The sequence below is a fragment of the Camellia sinensis genome, chromosome 4 (genome assembly GCF_055761805.1).
Source record: "Camellia sinensis isolate YWXY chromosome 4, ASM5576180v1, whole genome shotgun sequence".
Classification (NCBI taxonomy): domain Eukaryota; kingdom Viridiplantae; phylum Streptophyta; class Magnoliopsida; order Ericales; family Theaceae; genus Camellia; species Camellia sinensis.
Genome location: NC_138964.1, coordinates 224233078 through 224252442, shown reverse-complemented (window position 1 = coordinate 224252442; position 19365 = coordinate 224233078).

The window sequence follows — 19365 nt, the reverse complement described above, 5'->3', positions numbered from 1 at the left end:
AACTCTCGGGAAATGAAAAAGTCAACAAAAGTCAACTCCCGAGAAAATCTTCCAAATGTTGAGACAAACTTACCTCAAGTGGTGAAAATGAGAAAAGAAGCTCCGAAATCAAAATTTAATCGGTTCAAAGTGAAGAGAACTGAAAGTTTTCGTGAAACAACTTTGCGTGGGGCGTTGGAAAACGCATATAGAGCGCAGATCTGAGAGGGAAAATGCTCTAGGAAGGAGGAGAAGGTGATTTCGGATCTAAAGTTGTGAGGAATAAAGCTTTGGCCGAATGTATTTAAAGAAATGAGGGTGAAAGTGCCAAACTGCCCCGGATTTGGGCTAGGCGGTGGGTCGGCCACCTTTTCTGGTAGGCCGACCACCCCCTGCACTCAAACCTGGTCGGTGGCCTCCAGTGAACTCCAAACCTTGTCCGTGGTGTTCCCAAGATGGTCTCTAAGGTCTTTGCAAGTTTTGGTAGTGATCGGAGTCCCCGGCACCCGAGAAAGTACAAGAAAAGTGCACTTATCGTCGCGAAATCCCTCCGCGGGAGCTTCAACTCCAACTTTCGATGCGCATTTCATCGTCACTCGTCAAGAGCAAAATGTATCCTTTTTGAGCACGTTGTGACCCTTCCGGGAGGTAAACCGGAGGTCGCGATTGAGTCGCACTCGTCAAAACTTGTATTTCTTTGCTCGTCGTTTCGTGTCAAACATGCATTCGAGTTTGCACTTATCCTGCATTGTTATGCACGTCACTTGCATTCTCATGCATACCACTTGCATTGTTGTGCACGTTTTATGGGTATTGTCATACCCTCACGCTTAACTTGCGTTAACACGCGCTCGTGTCTCTCGCATTGCGATGCACTTTCCCATCGGCACCTTGTTTGTCTACGTTCGATATAGCGTTGAACATGTGTTGCTAACTATGTTATGCTTGTTAAGTTTCTCTCTTTTGCAGGCACGATATTGTATGTACGGTTCATTTGAAGCTGGTGCAACCAAACGAATCGCACAGGTATTGTATCTTCTCCGTGTGAGACATGGCGAGAATTGAATAATTCTCTGCATTCTTAAACTGCATGAAATATAGTTGTTACTTTGCATTCTTGCTTAAAACTATTGTGTGTGCGCTTCATTACAGCTTGCTGCTTTGCATGGTCATGAGTTACGTCCGGCTTTGCGCATATCATTTTGCATCTTGCCCCCTGCCTGCGGGCACATCTTCGTTATCTTGCCTGTTTGTCTAAGTCTTCGGTCTTGTCAAAAATGGGTCGTCTTTGGGCTTTGACATTCACTCCCGTCAATTACGACTTTCGAGTTCTGTCAAAGAGGGGCAATTGTAGACACCCCATTTTTGACCGACCTTAAGACTCAGACGTCACCAACTGAGCGCTCGGTGATGTTGCATATTGTGCTTGTTCTTAAGTTGCGGAGTCTCGGCTGCGAGCCTTGCCCCCGGACTTCGGGGCTCTTTTGTGCTTTGCCTCGGTTTGCGAATCAGGTCTTGTTTTCTCTGTTTTCTCTTCCCGAAAGGAGGGAGAGGTCTCATAGACCATCTCTCAGTGGCCGTAGGCTACGTTTCGTGGTCATAGGCCATTTTTTCCGTTTGGAGCCCAGTTTCCGATTTTCAGAGTCGTCGGCCGTGTGCCTCAGTTCGGGACCGCTTAACTACCTCCGTTTGCTCCGGTTTTTGGCACACACCTTGTTTCCTCCCTTTAGAGGGACACTGTGGCCCGGGAGACCACCTTCGTGATCATATGCCACTTCCGGTGCCTAACAGCCTGTTTTCGGGGCCCCGGACTGCGCGTTTTGGCCTCTAAACCTTCGTTTTGCATCCGTCTCGGTCCATTTTTGGTAAGGACCCTATTTTCGTTCCTAGGGAGGTGGTAGTATGGTGGGAGGCCACATTTTTCCCTTGGAAACCAGCTTTCTCTTTTTCTCTCTCCTAAAGCCGGTTTTTCTGACAGAAAGTTGGTTTTTCTCACTTTTGAGCCACAATTTCTGGCTTTTCATACCACCATTGTGTTGTGCTCATCTGGGAGGCCACCAATATGGGTAGGCCGACCATTAATTCTTCTTGACCCTTTTGAACCTTGCTAAAAAGCTGATTTTTCTCTCTCTTCGGTCACATTTTCTGATTTTCCACCATACAGCTGTGTTGCACTCATCTGGGAGGCCACCTTTCTGGGGTGGCCGGCTAGCATTTCTCCTTGAACTTTTTGACCCCTGGTCGGCCGACCAGGGGAAGTGGCCAGCTGGCCACTTGAACTGGTCGGCCTACTTCTTGCTTTTTGCTCTCTCTGAATGCAATCCAGCTGTGCCAGCTGGGAGGCATTTGGACCGTCCTTCATACACGTGTATGGAGGATATTTGAAGCTTCTTAGAGAAGCTTTAGAGCCTCTCCTCTATAAAGGAGAGGCTTGTCTTCATTTGCAAGGGTTCAACAATTTTTGCTAAGGCATATACACTTCACCCTCCATAGCTCACTATTCCAAGCTCCAAACCCTAATATTCTTGCACCATTTGCACCACACCTCATAGCCTACCACCTCTACCATCCATTCCAGCACTTTGGGACTGATTTTCAGGGGTTGAAGGTTCACCAACTTGGTCCAGAAGTTGCTTCATTGCTGTGCTACAAGGGTAAGTCTCCATTTCTCCTTTTCTTGCATTATTTTTCTCCATAGCTTAGCCCTATTTGCAAGCATTTCTGGGTTTTGTTATAAACTGTAAAGTGTCTTATTTTGAGCTTCTCTTGAAGTTTGATTGAGGATACTTTTCTGTTTGAGGTCTTCTACATCCTTGTATGCTTCATCTCTCTTTTAGGGCTTATTTTGCATGATATCTTAGCCTTACTTGCAAGGATTTTTGAGATTTGCCATGAACAAAAAAAGGTCTTATTTTGAGCCCCTATTGAAGTTTGATTAAGGTAATTTTTATTTTTGGGGTCATCTTCCTCTTGGCATGCTTCATTTCTTCATGATTAGGGCTATGCATTAGAGCATTCGCATTGGCCTTGGTTTGGCCTCTTAGCCACTAAAATCCAGTGGATTTTTAGTGGCTTAGATGTGTTTTTGAGAGCTAAAATCAGAATGGGGTGACCCCCTTTCTCCTTGTCTTGTTTGTTGGCCTTTTTGGCCTTCCAAAGGGCCTCTTACTTGCATGTTGTGAAGTCACTTTTTAGGCCCAATTTGGTGAGTTTCAAGGTCTGCCTTAGCTCTGTCCGGAGCCTCTTTGACCATATTTTGTGTCCCTCATGCATGTGTGGAACAATCCTCCTCAAGGCCTTTCAAGAGGACCTTTCATTGAATGCTTCCTAGACTAATTTCAGGGCCTTTTTGGTGAGTTTTAGGGTTGTCATAACTTATTTCTAGAGTTGGTTTTACCATGTTAAGTGTTCTTGTTGTATGTGTTGAGTAACCCCTTGCATGGCCCTCCAAAGAAGCTCATCATTTTTGCATACATTGGATGCATTTCAGTGGTATTTGGGGTTTATTTGACATATCATGTTCCTATTTCTAGCTGGTTTGGTGACCTCTCTTATGCTTCATGTACATGCCATGTAAACTATGCTTACTAGCCTAGGTTACGTGTTGTTTTAGCCCCTCATGTTAGCATATTTTGGCTATGCCTTAAATTGATAATGTGCTTATTTTGGACTGCCCTAGCTCTATTTTTGGGTCTTGTGGTTAAATGATGTTAGTTTTGCATGCTTGTAGTTCAAGGTCCATGCTTAGGTTTGAGTTTTGAGATCCATTCCATGCATATACTGAGGTATTTTCATGGTTGGGGTCAGTTTTCATCAAATTTCAGAGCTTATACGAATGCCATGTGGCCATGTTTTCATCTCTTTAAATGCGTTTGAGAGTCGGGCTTGTATGCCTCATTTACTGACCATTGAATGAGCTCCATTCCATTACATTCCGAGCCATCATTTTAGGCCATTGCCCCACTGTTTCAGACCTTCATAGGGTCTGTTTGGGGTTGGTTTTGCCTTTGGTGCATTGCTTTGGATACCTCTAGTGTAACGCACTTCACTAGTTTCGGTACCCGGGCCCCCTAGCTTGCATTGTGTGCCATATTTGCATGTTTCGGGACCATATTTCGCGCTGTTTTAGAGCTGTAATTTATGCTATTCCATGTCATGTTTCATCCTTTGCTATGCCTTGTTAGAGTTGCATATCATGTCTTAGGTTTGGTCCTTGGTATTCGTGCATGTGTGCACGCATTTCGGTTGTCTCATTTTCATCTAATGGCCACTGATGTGAGTGTGGCTGAGGTCCACTCATGTTGGTGTAATTCCATCGTGCATTGTGTATGCCATTTCGGTCCATAGTATTGTGTATGCTAGGTCGCTTGTTAGAGCATTGTGTATGCCATTTCATAGCATTGCGTATGCTAGGTTGTATGTTAGTCGTATTGTGTATGCCATCTCATTTGCATTGTGTTTGGGATAGGAGTTAGCCCAAGCACGGGAAACGAGGGACGTTTCGTACTCCGAGTGACGGAACGTGTCTCAATTCCCGGTCACCGACACTCCGAATTATCCATGATGGAGTTTAGGTCTTGTTGTGTTTACATGTGCATTCATTTCACATCGAGTCGTGCAATTCGACTCCTCGGCCATCATGCATCGAGATGCGTGATTGGTGGCACGAGGATCGAGGACTACACTCCCTGAAGAGTAGTCATGCATACATATGTGAAAAGACTTTGCCATGCCCCTTTCTTGCTCTCTGTTGTAGCAAATCAGAAATCAACAGCCTTCTGGAGCTTCGCACAGCATTCCGGGATTAAGTGTAAACAGAGGCGAATTGGGGCATCGCAATGGATTTCCACGCAAGGCAACTCGAGCATGCATATTTCATCATTCGGAACAGAGCTGAGGCGGTCCATAAGCTTGCGTGCTAGTTTATCCGCTTTCCTAGTTAATTTGTTAATTAATTAGGGTTTTGTAATATTTAATTATTTATTCGGACTGTATTATTCTTTCGGACCCTTCCGAGCGAGGGCATAGTTGTAATAAGTGTGCGCGCGTGTGATGTATGTCTTCTAACCCCACATCTTTCTCCCTTTTATTTACCAGCTTATGATGGTTAGATTAGGGCATGTTTCAATTAGCATACTTATGCTTGCATGTTTGCATCATTCATCTGTCTTGCATGCACCGGGCTCGGCGCATCATACTAACTACATTGTATTTCAATTCCGAGTTGAATACGTGTTAGTTGTAGCATTTCACATGCCATTGTAGAATAGCCAAGCCTATTGTAGTAGCATTTTGCATGTGTTGCATTAGGCATTCCAGCATAGTTAGGATCATGTATGGATCTTTAGCATAGCTTTTGTTTTGGCTTGGAGTACTCGGTAAGTTTTATGCTTTAGCATCCTTGCATGCGTGTGAGTGATTGCCATGATAACATGCTTACCATGAGGCTATTTGCTTATGTGATATACCTGCCTGAATGCCTGTGGGTGAAGGTTGGGTTATTTGGATTGAAATAATACATTGGCTGTGAGTTTTAAGCCCACTTGAGAGTGGCAAATCATCTTGTTTTCTAAGCCCACCCGAGGGTGGAAAAACCTGCATTTTAAGCCTACTTGCGAGTAGCAAACAATTTTCAAAACAAACATGAGATATGTTGTTCCAATTCAGGCGATCCAGTCTATATTTGTATGCTGTGCGCATCACATAGTAAATCTAGGCTAATAACCGGAATAAGAATGCATAATGTTTTCAAAACTTGATATCATGGTTAGTAGAGGTCGTTCTTTGATCGGGCGAGCGGAGGTGCTCACAAAGTGACCTTCCCCAATCGTACCCAAGTTCCCGAGCCGAGGCAACTTTGGTGATGACGGACACGTGGCCTTAGGCAACGAGTCAGGGTTTCCTAAATTTCCCAAAATAAAATATTTAGGTGGTTTGTATCTGGCAAAGCAGTCTATGTTTGGCACTTCTTTCAAAAAATCTATTTTCAAAAACGATTTGCCGGATTTAGACTCTTTGATGATTCATCGGTCTTGCATTGCACTTCGCGAGATTAGATACAAGACCGTGACACAAATTGAGTCCAAACTGTAGTAAGGCCCAAGGGCGCGTCTACACTGACCAAGTGTGAATTTTGGCTTGATAATGTTATGTTTTTGGGACATGTGATTAGTAAGGATGGCATTTCAGTTGGCCCACAGAAAATTGAAGCGGTGGTGAATTGGCCTAGATCGACAAATGTTACTGAAGTTCACAGTTTCTTGGGTTTAGCCGGGTACTACAGAAGGTTTGTGAAAGACTTCTTCAAAATTACCTTACCAATGACCCAGTTGACTCAAAAGGGAATATCATTTGACTAGACCGATCAGAGAGAGTCAGCTTTCCAGGAATTGAAAACTCGACTTGTGACTACACTGATTCTCACCCTACCCTCAGGTACGGATGGATTTACTATTTTTAGTGATGCTTCTTACAAGGGTTTGGGATGTGTGTTAATGCAGAATGGTAAAGTTATTGCATATGTTTCCCGACAACTGAGACCACATGAAAAGAATTACCCTACTCATGACCTAGAACTTGCCGCAGTGGTTTTTGCATTGAAAATTTGGCGTCACTACCTATATGGGGCAACATGTGAGGTGTATACAGATCACAAGAGCTTGAAATATTTCTTCACACAGAAAGAGTTGAACATGAGACAGCGGAGATGGTTAGAACTGATAAAAGACTATGATCTGTAATTTTTGTACCACCCAGGGAAAGCTAACACTGTTGCTGATGCACTTAGCCGAAAATCGATTGGGAATTTAGCCTGTCTACTCACCAGACAGAAAGAACTGTTATGTGATCTTGAGAAATTTGAAGTTGAAATTGTTTTGCGTGAACAAGGTAGGACTTTGGCTGCTATTTCTGCTTAACCTGCACTCATTGAGGAGATCAAAGAAAAACAACAGCAAGATGACTTTCTGAAGAAGATTATTGATAAACGGGAATCCAAACCGAGGCCAGACTTTAAATTTGAAAATAGTGTGTTGAGATTTCAGGGAAGGTTGTGTGTTCCAAATGATTCTGAACTGAAAAAGTGAGTTTTGCAGGAAGGCCACAACTCGAAACTTTTCATTCATCCAGGGAATACAAAAATGTACCAAGACTTGAAATTGAATTTCTGGTGGCCGGGAATGAAGAAAGAGATTGCCGACTTTGTGTCGAAATGTCTACATTGCCAACAAATCAAAGCCGAACATCAACGACCCACAGGCTTACTTCAACCCTTACCAATACCGGAGTGGAAATGGGAACATATTACTATGGACTTCATTATCGGTTTACCTCACTCCAATAAAGGTATAGACTCAATTTGGGTTATTGTTGATAGATTGACTAAATCTGCTCACTTCTTACCTATCAAGACAATCTATAATGCGGACAAATTGGCTACAATTTATATTGACGAGATTGTTAGGTTGTATGGAGTGCCTGTATCTATTGTTTCTGACAAGGATTCGAAGTTTACATCGAGATTTTGGCAAAGTCTTCAGACAGCATTGGGTACTGAATTAAAACTGAGTAGTGCCTACCATCCTCAGACAGATGGCCAGTTAGAAAAGACCATCCAGACTCTAGAGGATTTACTGCGTATGTGTGTTCTTGATTTCCAAGGAAATTAGGAAAACCATTTACCTTTAGCTGAATTCGCCTACAACAACAGTTTTCACTCGAGCATTGGTGTGGCGCCTTTCGAGGCTTTATATGACAGAAAATGTCGATCTCCTATCTGCTGGGCAGAAGTAAGGGATGGGCCTTTGCTTGGGCCCGAGATTGTACAAGAAACCACAGAAAAAGTGAAACTGATTCCACAAAGATTGAAAACCGCACAAAGCCGTCAGAAAAGTTATGCGGATGTCCGAAGGCGAGACAGGGAATATGAAGTGGGTGATCATGTTTTTGTTAAGGTGACACCGATGAAAGGCCAGACCCGTTTCGGGGTCAAGGGCAAACTGGCATCGAGATATGTTGGATTGTATGAAATCATTGAAAAGATTAACCTAGTGGCGTATCAGGCAGTGCTTCCTCCTGAAATGGAGCATATGCATAATGTCTTCCATATTTCAATGTTGAGGGATTATCTTCGGAATCCCTTCCATGTTATTGAGCCTACCCATGTAGTGCTAAGTGATGACTACACTTATGAAGAACGGCCTATACAGATTGTAAACCGGCGAATTAAGAAGTTGAGAAACAAAGAAATTCCGCTAGTGAAGGTGGATTGGCAAAACCATGGTGGCACTTATGCCACTTGGGAAAGGGAAGATGATATGTTGAAGAGATATCCTGAACTGTTCCCCTTGAATCCAGTGTTCTTCCAAAATGAAGATAATTCGAGTTTGGAGGACCAAACTCTTTTAAGGAGGGAAGACTGTAACAACCCTCACCTCTAATTAGTGCTAATCTCTGATTAAGCATGATAAATAATTGATCTGACTGAAATTCTAAACTGAATGCATGAGTATGTTGTTTAATTACATTTCTATCTGTCTGTCATTAATTGATCTGTTCATGTTTTAAGTTTCGGATTGCGAATTGAAAGCTTTATCGGCTACCGAATCAGAAATTGATTAGTGTTTTATGCTCTTTAGAATTTATGTGATTTTATGGTAGATTTAATTAAAATTTGATTTGGAACAATTAAATTAGATTAAATAAGGGAAAATTACATTAGTTGCACTTATTACCAAATTGCCATTGAGTGGCCATTTCCTACAAACTTTGTTTGGACTTAATTGTTGCACTTCATATCATTTCTTCAGCCACTTTGGAGACCATAACCGAGAGAGAGAGAGGGAGAGTAGGAGAATTTTGGTTTCATTGAGATTTTGGCTTAGAGAATTAGAGGAATTGAAGGGAGATTGCATATTTGAGCTTGTATACTTTGAATTCAAGACCTAGGTAAGGAATTCATCCTCTCACTTGTGAATTTAAGTTGTCCTTGCATGACTCAGGGGAGAATTAGTGATCTAAGTCTAGAATTAAAGTAAAGAGTTGAATTTGAGAGTGAATTCTTGCATACATGTTCATATCATAGTGTTTTGGAGTTGTTTTTCATGAAATCCTTACATGCATGTCCATATTTTGGAGGTAGTCCATGACCATGATCTTGTTTTGGAACACTAGAGTCTTTGAGAACTCATGCATATATGATTTTTGCATTGTTCTTCATGTTACATTTGATTTGGTGTTCAATTGGCTTACTTTTGGGCTTGATTTCATAAATTGATCTTTGAAACATGTTGTACTATGAGTCTTCAAATGTTTTCCAGAAAATTAGCCCAAAAGAATCGAGTTTGAAGCTTTAAAAGTTGAATTTTGTGCTTGAGGATCAATCTGGAAATTCCAGATTTTATATCCACGCTCGAGCGTAGGACTGCACGCTCGAGCATACATGTAGACACCCCATTTTTGACCGACCTTAAGACTCAGACGTCATCAATTAAGCGCTCGGTGATTGCGCATGTTGTGCTTGTTTCGAGGTTTCGGAGTTCCTGGTTGAGAGCCTCACCTCCGGACCTCGGGACTCTTTGTACTTTGACTCGGTCTGCGGACTAAGTCTTGTTTTCTCTTCCCGGAAGGAGGGAGAGGTCTTGTAGACCATCTCTCAGTGGTCGTAGACTACTTTTCGTGGTCGTAGGCCACTGTTCTTGTTTGGAGACTAGTTTCTAGTTTTCAGAGCCATTGGCCGTGCGCCCTGGCTTGGGAGTGCTTAACATTCTCTGTTTGGCACAGTTTTTGGAACACACCTTGTTTCCTCTGTCTAGAGGGACACTGTGGTTCGGGAGACCACTTTTGTGGTCATACGCCACTTTTTGTGCTCAACAGCCAGTTTTCGGGGCCCCCGGCCGCGCGTTTTGCCTCCTGAACTCTCGTTTTGCATCCGTGTTGGCTCGTTCTTGGCACGAACCTTGATTTTCATGTTTGGGAAGTGGTACAAGGGTGGGAGACCACTTTTTCTCCTTGGAGACCAGTTTTTCTCCTTGGAGACCACTTTTTTTCCCGCCAGCCGGTTTTCTGGTTGGGAAACTGGTTTTCTTGGTCTTTGGGCCAAATTTGCTGGTCTCTCGAGACGTTCGGAGACGTCTACAGTTTCTAAGAAAACGGGATTTTCCCGGGACGTTCGGGGACGTCCACAGTTTCTAAGAAAACGGGATTTTTTCGGGAACATCCCGGGAAAATCCTATTTTGTTCTTTGGAGCTTACTACAGTTCGGACTCAATGTCACGGTTCTTAATCTGATCTCACAAAGTGCAATGCGAGATTGATAAATCACCAAAGAGTCCAAATCTGGCAAATCGTTTTTGAAAACTAATTTTTGTAAAGAAGTGCCAAACATGGACTGCTTTGCCAGATACAGAGTTGCCACCTAAATATTTTATTTTGGAAAATTTAGGAAACCCTGACTCATTCCTAAGGCCACGTGTCCGTCATCACCAAAGTTGCCTCGGCTCGGGAACTTGGGTACGAGAGGGGAAGGTCATGCAATGAGCACTCCTGCTCACCCAATTAAAGATCGGCCTTTACTAAACATGATATCTTGTTTTTGAAAACACATGCGTTCTTATTCCGGTTTATTAGCCTAGAATTACTACGTGATGTGCACAGAAAAACAAGTATAGACTAGATCGCCTAATTTGGAACAAAGCATTGCATATCCGTTTGTTTGGAAAATGGTTTGAAGTTTGCTACTTGCAAGTAAGCTAAAATGCAGATTTTAATGAATTGTCCCAATTTAAGTAATCCAACCTTCATCCACAGGCATTCAGGCAGTTATATCACATAAGTAGTTAGCCTCATGGTAAACATGCTATCATGGCAGTCACTCACACATATGCAAGGATGCTAAAGCGTAAACACTTACCGAGTACTCCGAACTAAAACAAAAATTAGTTAGTAATCAATGCATGATCCTAGTTCATGTTAAGATGGCTAATGCAACACATCCAAGAATGCAACTAAGATAGGCTCGGCTATTCTAAGATGGCATATGAGATGCTACAGATAACATACATTCAACTTGTAATTGAAATACAATATAGTTAGTATGATGCGCTGAGCCCGGTGTATGCAAGACAGATGAATGGATGCAAACATGCGAAGCATAAGGATGCTAATTGAAACATGCCCTAAGACTAACCATCGAAAGCAGGTAAGTAAAAGGGAGAAAGACGTGGATGCCAGCTGTGCCAGCTAAAGTGCACAGATTGCATCCTCCATACATATGGAGGGATTGCATCTAGCTTCAAACTTCTTCAACAAGCTTGGTGCTTGTTTCTCTATAAGAGGAAAGGTTCTCTCTCTTGTCTCAAGTTCTGAAGTTGACTTAGGGCATATACATATATCTCCCTCTCTATATTCCCCTCTCTCTCCATATTTTGTGCCTTAAAGTGTTTTGTCTCTTCACTTGTGCACACAACCTCCTAGCCAAGCACCTCCCTTTTGTTGCTGAGGCATCTTAAGGTTGCTTCTGGAGTTTTTGGTTTGGTTTAAGCTCAAAAAAACCTACTGGAGTTGCAGCTTTGAAGAAGTTCATCAAGGGTGAGTTTTTGAACCTTAAACCCCCCTTTCTTGCTGAAGCTTTTAGCCTTCCTTGCATGCTGTTTTGAGCTTAACTTATAACTGATAAAAGTTGTTTTTTTGCATTCTTTTGATCTTTGTTTAAGGTCACTTTGGTGTTTGGGATTGTTTACCCCCTCTTAGGCCTTGTCTGGCTTCATTTTTGTGCCATCTTTGTGAGCTTCTGGACCACCTTGTATTGGCCTTCTCACCACTGAAATCTAGAGGGATTTCAGTGGTGGAGATGGTGTTTTAAGGTCCTAAGAAGGAGAGGGTCACCCTCTCTCCTTTGTGTCCTCTTTACATGCTTCATTTGCCTCATGTTTGAGCACCTTTGGTAAGTGTGTGTTGGCCATATCTTAGCTTGTATTTGTGGTTATTTTGCTAAGGCACACCACTTTTTTTGCTTAGTTTGGTCACCCCTTGCATGGTTAACACACTTGTAGTGTAAATCACACAATCTAGTCTTGTATGCCTCATGTTTGAGCATGTGTTTCTAGCTTGATTTCAAACCATCTCAGTAGGTTTTTGGTGATGTTTTAACATGCCTTAGAACTTTTTTGGGTCGGTTTGGTTGGCTCTTGCATGCCTAATACACTTGTAGTGTAAATCCCTTAAACTAGCTTTATATGCTTCATGCCTTGACATGTCATTCTAGCTTGTTTTCTTCCCATTTCAGCATGTTTTTGGTGATGTTTTACCATGTCATGACTCTTTTTTGGTTTGGTTTGGTTGGCCTTTGCATGCTCCATACACTTGCCATGCAATTCCATGAAATAGCCTAACACGCATTATGTTGGCGCATGTCTTTTTAGCATGCTTTTGGCTTGACTTCAAGAAGACTTTGTTCATGTTTTTCCATGTTTAAGGTCTGATTTTGGTTTTCTTGGTCATCCATGACTTGCTTTGTATAGCTTTGGTTCAACCTAGCTTGTTTGCTTTGTGCATCGGGTCCACTAGCATGCATTACTTGGCTCATTTCAATGATTGGGCATCTTTAGTTATACTATTTCGGTCCATGTTTCATGGCCGTGCACTTGCATTTGTCACTCAATCAATGCGTTGGAGGGTTCCCCATTTATGCTTTAACATGAGCCATTGTGTATGCATTCATGCCTTTGCTTGCGAGCCATCATTTCAGTGCTTATTTGGGATTATTTTGCCATTATATAACTCTGATTTTTGTTGGTGGAGTCATCCCATGCTTGGTCCTAATAGGTGTAGTGTAATCCAACTTATTTGCCTTGTATGCATTATGCCTCATGCCCCTCATGCTAGCACATTTTGACTTTCATCCATGCATGTTTTAGCCTCATATTAACATGTAATAGGACTGTTTTTGGTTGCCTTAATCACATGCTTCATGTTTTGTATACCTGTAGTGTAAATGCTTTTGCTTGCCTCAAGCTTCAAGCACCATTGCATGCTTTATTTGTGTTATGTACTTGATTTGGCATCACTTAACATCACATTTCAGAACATATAGACTTGCCATGTTCTCACTTCATTCATGTTTTGAATGCCTTTGATGGTTATGTATTGTTGCCTAGTTCATGCCTTAGTGTGTATGCTTGCATGCCTAGGACTTTGGGCCCTCATCTTAGCGCATTTTGGTCTTTGTTAAGACCTATTTCAACTCTGTCCATGCTTAGTTCATGCATATTTGCCATGCATTGCACGCTTCATGTGTAGTCCTCTTTGATAGCTCTCATGCCTTAGGACCCTTGCATGCTCTACTTGCTTTGTTTGAATGATTTGGCATCATTTCTTACTTAATTTTAGTGCACTTAGTGTCTTTACACTTGCACATTTGTCACTCTTTGAGCACTCTTGGGAGTTGTGCTCTTGGGCCTTTTGTATTGGCCAATGTATTGTGCATGCATGCTTTGTATTTTGTGCCTTCATTTTATCCCATTGGCCATTGATTTGGGTGTGGTTGAGGCCCATCCATTTTGGTTTAAGTCCATTTTGCATTGAGTATGCCATATTGTCGCATGATTGATCATTGCATTGTGCATGCCTTATTCATCTCATTGTGTATGTTAGTTTCCACGTGCATTGTGTATGCTAAGTGCCATGTGCATTAAGTATGCCATTGTTAGTTCATAGCATTGTGTATGCTAGTTGCATGTTTGCATGTTCATCCCTTGCATGTTTGCATGTCTGAGTTGTATTGCATTAGGCTGTATACTTGAAGTCGTATTGTGCATGCCATGTTTGTTGCATCGTGTTTGGAATAGGAGTTAGTCCAAACACGGGAAACGAGGGACGTTTCATATTTAAAGTGATGAAATGTGCCTTAATTCCCGATCGCCGTCACTCTTGACTATACATGATGGAGTTCTGGGCTTTACGTGTTCATATGTGCATTCATTCCATATTAAGTCGTGCAATTCGACTCCTCGACTATCATGCATCGAGATGCGTGATTGATGGCCCGAGGGTCAAGGACTACACTCCCTTGAGCTTATGCAATGATGGGGAGAGTGGTCGTGAACACATGTGTTGCGAATACTTTGCCATCTCTCTCCCTTGCCTTCTGTTGCAGAAAACCAGAAACCAGGGACAACCGATTTAGTGGCTGGCCGACCACTGTTTCTGGTTTTTCACCACAAAAGTGGTCGGCAGGTGGTCTCCAAGGCTAATAACTGGTTGGCAGCCTTCCCACAGATTCCCAGGGTGGAGTTTCAGCCTTTTGGAGCTTTGTGTAGTGTTCTGAGGTCAATTGCAAACAGAGGCAAGTTGGGGCGTCGCGAGGGATTTCCGAACAAGGCAATTCAAGCATGCATGCATCCTTTGTCATTCAAAACAGAGCTGAGACAGCCTACTTCATTTAGTTTACATGCTTATTTAAATTGCTCACTTAGTTAATTTGTTGATTAATTAGAGTTGTATAATAATTAGCTGTAGTTTGTTATTCATTTTATTGTGTAATAACTAGTTTAATTAGATTAGCTTAGATTAGCAAGTTGGTTCTGTATTATTCATTCGGACCCTCCATCGAGAGGGCAAATTTTGTAATAAGTGTGCGTGTGTGTGATGCATGTCTTCTAACCCTACGTCTTTCTCCCTTTTACTTACCTGCTTTTGATGGTTAGTCTTAGGTCATGTTTCAATTAGCATCCTTATGCTTCGTATGTTTGCATCCATTCATCTGTTTTGCATGCACTGGGCTCGGCGCATATCATACTAATTGTATTGTATTTCAATTTCAAGTTGAATACATGTTATCTGTAGCATCTCATATGCCATCTTAGAACAGCCGAGCCTATCTTAGTTGCATTCTTGCATGTGTTGCATTAGCCATCTTAACATGAACTAAGATCATGCATTGATTACTAACTAGTTTCTGTTTTGGCTCGGAGTACTCGGTAAGTGTTTACGCTTTAGCATCCTTGTATGTGTGTGAGTGACTGCTATGATAGCATGCTTACCATGAGGCTAACTACTTATGTAATATAACTGTATGAATGCCTGTGGGTGAAGGTTGGATTACTTAAATTGGGACAATTCATTGAAATCTGCATTTTAGCTTACTTGCGAGTAACAAACTTCAAACCATTTTCCAAACAAACGGATATGCAATGCTTTGTTCCAAATTAGGCGATCTAGTCTATACTTGTTTTGCTGTACGCATCACGTAATAATTCTAGGCTAATAAACCGGAATAAGAACGCATGTGCTTTCAAAAATACGATATCATGTTTAGTAAAGGCCGATCTTTGATCGGGCGAGCGGGGGTGCTCATTGCATGACCTTCCCCTCTCGTACCCAAGTTCCCGAGCCGAGGCAACTTTGGTGATAACGGATACGTGGCCTTAGGCACGAGTCAGGGTTTCCTAAATTTTCCAAAATAAAATATTTAGGTGGCGACTCTGTATCTGGCAAAGCAGTCCATGTTTGGCACTTCTTTACAAAAATCAGTTTTCAAAAACGATTTACTGGATTTGGACTCTTTGGTGATTTATCAATCTCGCATTGCACTTTGTGAGATCAGATTAAGAACCGTGACATTGAGTCCGAACTGTAGTAAGCTCCAAAGAACAAAATGAGATTTTCCCGGGACGTTCAGGGACGTCTACAGTACACTCTGAGTACATGCACTTCCGCTCGAGCGTAAGAAGTCACGCTTGAGCGTGAAATGCATATGCCCAGAAGTTCATGTGTTTCGTAGTCCACTCGAGCGAGAGAATTCATGCTCAAGCGAGGACCTGAGTCTCACGCTCGAGCAGCAGTTGAGCGTCCATCGAGCGTGAAAATCGTGCATCCAGTACTTTTTCATGAGTTTGCAGTCCGCTCGAGCGACGAAAGTCACGATCGAGTGGAGCTACTTTGTCTGCATGTCCGCTCGAGCGTAGGAAGCCACGCTCGAGTGAGACCCCTATTTTCTGAAAATTTTGAAAAGTATTTTAAAGTGCATTTTTGCGTCCTCATTCCATCCTAGGCATTCATAGGCCTAGTTTAAGGCATCTTAATGAGGATAATGTTATAGAACCACACCAAGTCGAGTTAAGGGGCTAGGTTATTAATCCCTAGTGTGTAACTTAGTGTGTGTTCGTTTTATTTACTATGTAGGGTTGGCATCTGAGGACGCTCACTAGCCTATCTGTAGCCAGTGCTCTGTGAGTAACAAAGTTGTAAAGATACGTTCAATTATATCTATTTCTGAACGATTGACTGTACTGTTTTCTGAAAAATGCTTACTGAATGAATGTTTGTCCAATTTTTATGAACTGTACTCGTGGCATCCATAGCAACTTACTATTACTGTACTGTTACTGTTACTGCTACTATTACAGAGATCTCTGTCGGTTCCCATGTTTGGAACTACTACTGTTTACCATTATGATGGCCATCAACTGACTGTTCGGTCTGTTAAGACCTACTGTACTGTTTTGCTATGGGATGTACCACATGTGACTACTATGGTCCTAAATGACTGATTTACTGATGCAATTGACTGTTCAATTACTGAAAGGACATTCATTCTTAACCTCTTTACACTGTTGTTATTCACTGGGCTTTAGCTCATTGTTTATATTTATATGTAGGTGTCCAGGCACCGGACCGAAACTAGAAGCGTCAAGCTGAGCTTATGTTTTGTCAAGCCAACCTTTGTGCCTCACTTCGAGGTTCCAGTCCGTCAAGCTAAGGCTGCTTTTGGGGTGTCTCAGTCTCACCCTCTGTTTCTGTTCTGTAATAATGTTCAAGACTTGACTGTACAGTTATAGTTAGGGATTTGGTCCCTAACCTGAACGTTTTGTGTATCTGAGATGTATATATGTTTTGGTTTGAATGTGGTTTGTTCATAAGAGTCTTTTTTCATACAGATTTTCACAGCTCATTAGACATCTTTTATTTACTGTTTTGACTTCCGCCAGCCCCTTTACTCTATATTACTGTCTTTACTGTTAAGCAGGCCTTTGGTAATCACGGATTACTGGCTGGTTACGGTGCTAAACCCATAGGGGCGGGTTTGGGTCGTGACACTTGGTCTTTTAGAACCATGTCGGTCATACATCTCATTGTCGTATGTATCTGACATTGTGTCCTTATTGGGACACGTGACATGCACCCATTGCCCCTACGTACTGCGATAGCCGTCTCACATTTACCAAGAAATTTGAAAAGGCCTGCCGTTTTGCCTCCATTATAAATGCAGCCCCCTTATTTCGAACAGTCACCATTTACTATTCATCTTCAAGCCAAAAAATCCTTGCGACCAACACTCAAATCCTGTATTTTTGAATTCTTTAAACCCTGGCATCATCGTCGCCATTAAATCGAGTCCCAAGCATTGTTACTGGAACTCCTTTCTTGTCACCATCACTTTCTCCATTCAAAAATTGGTAAGTCACCCCTTCTTCCATGCCTTCTATATGACTCTCCATGTTCTTGGACTGTAAACACATTGATGACACTATAATAGTAATTGTAGCATTTGCATTTGCTATGTATAAAAACGAACTCAGAACCGTATTTAGCTCCAACAAGCTTCACACCTTAGGGAAAACTGCCCCCTACCTGTGTAGACACCTCATTTTTTGACGGCCTTTTAAGACTTGGATGATCTTGTAGGTACATCTGGTGGCGAGTCTAATTGCTCACTGAACGCTCGAAGGTCGTGGCGGAATGCCACAGGTTTGAGTTTTCCAAATCCTACATCCTTTTTGCCGCATATTTGGACCATGCTTAGATCCTTTCGGATTGAGGTTTGTGATGGCTTGCCGGCCATTTTTGAGGGCTGCCGGCCATGGCTTTTGGCCTGCCGGCCATTGATGTGCCTGACCGGCCATCAATGAAGCCTTTCCGGCCATCACTGATGGTCGGCCGGCCAGCAGTGTTCTAGCAGAGATTTTGTGATATTTTATGCCAGTTGTTTGCACAAATTAATGCATCTTCTAACACGTGTGTGGCCAGATCTTTGTGAAGGGAATTTGCATCTTCTATATATAGGACCCCCCTCTTGCATGTGGGGGGGTTAGAAAATTTTGAAGACAAAAATTCTCTCTCTCTCTCTCTAGAACTTCCTCTCTCTTGTTATTTTGTGCCTTAAGTCTAGTTTCTCTACACTTTTGCACTTGAACCCTAGACCAAACACTCTCACCTTGTAGCTGAGGTCTCTTGAGGTCCTTTTTGAGCTTTAGAAGAGGATTTTGGCTTGATTTAGCTTGATTTGTTGCTCTAAATTGCATTTTGTCTTCAAGAGGTATAACACTTGTATTTTAAGCTTCTTTTAAATACTTGTTTTGCCATCTTTACATGCTATTTTTGAGCTAGTTTTGACCTCCAAAAATCTATATTTTTATGGTTTAAAAATGGTGGTTTAAGGCCCTTTTTTGAGTTAGGGGTGATTCACTTTTTTGCTACTAAGTTTGTTAAGCTTTTATGCCTCTTTTCAAAGCTTTTAAATCAACTTTTTTTGGCCTTTTAACCACTGAATTTCAGAGGATTTTCAGTGGTAAAAATCATATTTTGAAGTCCAAAATTGGAAGGGTTAGCCTCCCCTCCTTGATGTCTTGCTTGCATGCCTAGTTGCCTCATAAGTTAACATGTTTTTGTAGTTTATCTTAGCCTATTTTCAGCATGTTTTTACCTGTGATTTGGGCTGCTTTGACTCTGTTTTGGACTGTTTGTGTTGCATGAGTAGTGTTTTGCATAGTTGTAGTGTAAAGGGCTTCACTAGCTTAGTGTTTTAAGCCTTTAAACATGAGTTGCATGAGTTTCTTGCATGTTTTAATGTCATTTTACACTCCATTTCAGCACTGAAATCTCTGTAACCTCCCTCTAGTCTTTACTCTTTTATTTATTTTGAAAGTGGCTTTAAACCACTTGTTAGCTTGAGTGTGAAATTGAGACATTCATGCCTAATGGTTTAATTCCTTCGGGAGTTCATTATCAACGGCATGAGGTCTCTTTCATGCTCAAGGTACTTGTGGTTTAAGCCCACTTTCAATTAGAGGACACTCACCTTTTGAATTAATCAATTAAAGAATGGATTGGTAACCTAAAATGAGTAAACAAAAGTGATAAGTAAACTTGAGCAAGATAAGCATATTGTGTTGCATTGCATGTGTTCAATCAGACGTTATATTGAACACAAGGAAGATTAGAACATTTCATACTCAAAGTGATGAAATGAGCCAATCTCCTTGGTCTCCACTACCCTTGATCTCACATGATAGGGTGATGGTCTTGAGTCTTGTTTTTGTATACATTGAAATTATATTCCTTGGTTCTTTAGCCATCATGCATTGAAAATGCTTGGTTGGTGGTTTTGGA